Consider the following 5,007-nt stretch of genomic DNA (forward strand, 5'->3'; position numbering starts at 1 on the left):
CTGTGGGCCCGGCCGCCTCCCCGCGCCTGAGGGCCGCAGCCGGGCCAGGCCCTGGCCCGGGGGAACGCGACGCCCTGGAGCGTTTGAAGAGGTTCTCGGCTCTGGTTGCAACTTACATGAATTAACTAAATACCCCCAAAAGAGGAAAGCGTACAGCATTGCTTACTAATATTTTAAAAGAATTCTAATCTATGTAAATACTCGTATGTAGCAAAACTGTGAATAAGGAGGTAAATACCACATGAGCACAGAACTGTCACTAAAGTCACTCATCTTCACATTTAAAACCAAAGGTACGTGTCTGCAGGCTGCAAAGCTGCAGCTAAAGCCCATTGTAATTGTAAAGCACTGGAGTTCTAATGGATGCTGTGCTGTTCCCACAGAAATTTCAGTATTTCAGTATTGAAATTTAAAGGTGAGCAGTTACATAGCTCAGGCTTTGGCGGAGCTCATCTGCCAAAAGAAAGAGCGTTGCCTTTTTATTTCATACTTCTTACTACTTGGGGTTGAATGGGAAGATGGATGCCATTTTTTCACTAAGGCTCAGAGACCTCGTACTAGATACTAACTTGGAGTCAGGATCAACAATCATTTCCTTCAAATGAATCACTAATTGTGGCCAAAGGTCTGCAGGTGGAAAATCATCAGAGATGCGATGGGTGTGGGGGGAGTTCATACACTGGATTTGCGCTTTGAATGCATGTTTTGTGTTGAAATCAGGATTTCTTTCTCAACACTTGGTATGGATGCGGCAAGAACCAAAATCACTCCTGGGTAACACTTAACAGGCCAAGAGGCAGAGATGAGAGAATTAGCAGTACACTGAACATGCTGACATTCCTATTACTTTGCTTCAAAAACATCCAGATAAGCATTTTACTAACAAATACCAAGCACTGCTTCGAACTATGAGCAATATGATGGCTGCTTTACACATAACATTTATCTTTCCAGAATTATATCTTGATCCGTAATTTGACATCACCAAGAGACACTGACGCTGTCATAGCACTGCTTGTTTGGAAAGCTTACAGAAAAAAAATAATCAATTTTTAAAATAGAAGAAGCTCCTGAGGCACCATGCTTTTTCACTTCCAGCAAAGCAATTTAATTTTGACCCATGCTAAACAATTTTAGCTGGAAACCCTTGAATTTTAAGCAAAGAATCGGTTCCCCTGGTTATTGTGGCAGGACTGATGGGCTTATTTTCTGCAGTGAATCTCCCCAGGAGATGCAATGAACCCATGTCAGTATGAGAACCCAAAACTGATATGAAGAAATCCTTTGGTTTGCGTCTTTCAACACTTCTGCTAGTTTATTCAAGTTCTTTCTCAAGTTGCTACACTTATGGGAATTAGAAGCACTCTTAAGAAAATCCTGCAAGAACGTGCAAGCGCACATTGCACAAACATACTGAAAAATATTCCAGTTATGATGTACTGAGACACAACGTTGGTTCCACAAGGACAACTAAGCCAAGTCAGAGTAACATTTTGTTGCACAGTACCGTAAACGTGAACAAAATTCAAAAGCACCAAATATTCAAAAGAATAACCAGGAGGAGTCAGAGTGGCACCTCCAGAAGGCGCTGGACAGCCTGCAAACCCCGTCCCACACCTGCAGTAGGGGAAACCACCCATCGGTGTTTGAAGCAATGCTGAACACAGCAAACATGCGCATCTTCAGCCAGACCAGCTTCCACATAGCAGCTGCCAGGCAACACTGTAGCCTTCTACTGCATTTCATGTAGTCAAACGCAATTTTCTATTCCAAAAGTGCTGAGATATCAAAGAAAAGAGTCCCTGAGAAATGTGAAATGCGTAACACACACAAGCACGTTTTTTCACTGCTTAAATCCTTTAAAGCGCTCAATGTGAGGAGCACAAACACTCTGAGCCTTGCTGATGTGAGTAAATGCAGCCTTTTAAAGTCTTCATTGAAAAGAGCCAAAGGAACTGTGGCATTTCTAATAATGACAGGTTCAAAAGCACCAACGTGCAACAGTACGTACTGGCTACCAAACAGTTATCTATTTCACAGGACGTTTTGAGGCCTCTCACTATTCCTAAAGGCAACAAGGACATGGCTGCTGCAACAGGCTCTAGTCCCAATTTGTACCCAACATCATCTGGAAGACACAGCCGCAGTTACAGGTATAGAGGGGAAAAGCAGCGCTCTCAAAATCTGGCAGCTGATCGGAGGCAGACTAGCTGATTCTCCACATAGACGTACTGGACTTCTTCTAGCAATTTTTTAATAATTCCTTTTTTCTCCTCGCTGGGAAACTGCTCTGTATCAGATATGGCATAAGGCCCCAGTGCTTTAGACTCCAGAATGAAAATCTTGGCTTAATTCAATGCATGCTTGTGGTACTCTCCCATGAATTGTAACTGTATAGATGCAGGCAGGCCCCTGAAATAGCAACACTTCTGATAACGTGTTGTGAAAGACAGGATATTTACTATCACACTTTGGTTTTGAGCTGTCTCTGCAGAAAACAACGATTATGGTACTTGCAGACACTATTGCCAATACAAAAATGTTTTTAAAATAACTGCTTGAATTCACCGTGCAATGGTACTTATAGTAAATATGTTTATCTACGTGTCCATGAATACACACACATTACGTATTTTATATATATGTATACATATTTATCCCCAGTATGCCAGTCAATATTTCTCAAAATTTGTGTTTTGCTTCATTATCTCTGCTCAGTCTGATGGGCAGATCTACTGATCAGTGTTAAGACTTGCAAGGCTGGTGGCTCTTTGGCAGCTCCAGATTAACTTTTTAAAGCTTTCGATACAAATTGATTTAATCCAGGTCAGTGGTAATCAGAGAAGCAGCCACGGAGGCCAATACCAATAAGTAAAGTTTAGGGTTTGCATTAATTTATTGTGTTAATCTGCCCTTCTCAGCACAAAACTCAGTGTGCCAAGTCTCTTGAAAGGGCAAAACAAGCACGAACGCAGCATTTTCACCAAAAGCAGGTTTGTTTTGTTTTCCTCTGAAGTGTGAATTTTGGGGTGATGCATGCCACTATATCCATCTCTTCTTGTAAGCCCGCCAGAAAAATATGCATGTTTCCATTCAGTAAGTCACATAGCACAAGTTAGAGCATGCATGTCAAATTAACTTGTTATAAACCAAAATTTGTCTTATTCTCCTGGGAAGTGAAATCAAATATATTTCCAAGAAGAATCACCATCATTCGGTAAAGGCACGGGGTGTTAAACATGCAAAGAATCTCTAAACACATTAAAAATACAGTGCCCAACTAAAAAAAAATAAAAATAATCCATATCCTTTGATTTCTTGAAGTACGTTGCAAGATAACTTAAAACACTTGTTTTTTAAAATATCTGCTAAACCACTTGAGAAAGAACAAGTCCAGTGACTGAAACACATGAGCGAAACAAAACTCAAGTTGAATCTGTCTGAATCTCCTGTCACAGCTCTGACTTCCTGACTTTCTAAGGGTTTAATTTGGGACAGTTCCATGAGGATTTACTTACTGATTTACTTCTGGATCAGGTTTTAACCCCAATTACCCCTCATTTACTTGGGCTGCTAAAGGAGATCCAAGCTTTGCTTGGCTTCACAGACTGCTGCTTTGTTAACTGCTATTACCTGACCCCAAATCCCTTGCAGATCACATCTTGACATTTGGAATAAATTTGGACAGATATGTTTAATGGACAATTCATTAAGATACCTTTTACCATATAGCTTAAAAAGAGGAGGAAACTCTGCTTCTTTCACCATTTTTTCATCCTTCCTGCTGCTGTAAATAGATCAACAGCAATGAGACAATCAGGAGTCCTTACAAATTTAAGTACTTGCCTTTGGTCCTTGCTCTCGTGCCAACTATTCCATTTCGACCAGGACTTACGGCAAGCTTTTTTACCCATTCCCACCTGTTCACGTTCCAGACTGTTTCCAGGAGCAGTGCGATGGGAAGGAGCTTGCGATTTGAGATAAAATTCTTGCTAGAAGGGGCTCCAGGTCTGACAGTGGGAGACAGCACCAAGGAGCACCCTTCTGTCATGGGTGACAATGGGAAAGTGACTGTCCAGACAGATAAACTCCTCTCTTTTGCCCTGGACTGTGCTGCACCACAGCAATGGCCACTAAGTGGTCTAGAGACCACAGAGGTTAAGTGTAAAGGGGGAGGTAAAGGAGAAACAACAGATGATTCTGATTGCAGAGGGAGAACAAATCAGTTTGGTTTGGTTTTTTTTTTTCCTTCAACGCCTTGGATAACGAGACGTGCCCCTCTCCATCCCTGTCTCCTGGAAAGCGTTAGGAAGTGAGCTGTTCTGGGTCGAGAAAGATAGCAAGATAGACTTTAGCATCCCATCCTCTTCCTCCCAAGCAATAGGGGAGACAACCAGCTGGAATGGACTTTGCACAGGATAATTCCAGTATGCGGCCAAGCTTCCAGGTCTCCTCTGAAATCCCAGGGATTTTTGAACCCAGGGGTTACTGGGAAAGCACATGATGTCACTGGATGAGGTGTGGGCAGACCCAGAACTGCCCTGGGAAGGATTTCCAAATGAACAGGGCATTGGGCAGAATGCTCTCAAAGCTGCTATTACGTTTGTGTCGATTGCCTCATCCAAACCCAGCAGGTATCTGTCTTTATGCCTCTGGATCTTGGAGGAGGCTTGTTTCACTTTGTGCTGGGATTCTCGAGTCCTGGGCTGTGTCCCTAACTCAGATTCACTGTGTTTCTAAGGGAAATTTATTTAAGCTCCATGCAGACCTTATTTGTACAGTAAGAATAATTCTGACTTACTTCACAAGGAGAGTGGGAGGATTGATTAACAATTGTGAGGCACTACAGAAGTGCTAAACATTATTAATAGCTCCCAGGTTTTCTTCTTTTGGAAACAGTGGCCATTTCTTGCCATAATGTTTTAAACAGTTGCTGCTCAAGGAGCTTAGACTGCAGATTCCTGGCCTGTGGTTTGTCCATAAATCATAGACCTGGAGCCTACCCAA

This window comes from Charadrius vociferus, unplaced genomic scaffold, assembly GCF_000708025.1.
Source record: "Charadrius vociferus isolate BGI_N301 unplaced genomic scaffold, ASM70802v2 scaffold593, whole genome shotgun sequence".
NCBI classification, from domain to species: domain Eukaryota; kingdom Metazoa; phylum Chordata; class Aves; order Charadriiformes; family Charadriidae; genus Charadrius; species Charadrius vociferus.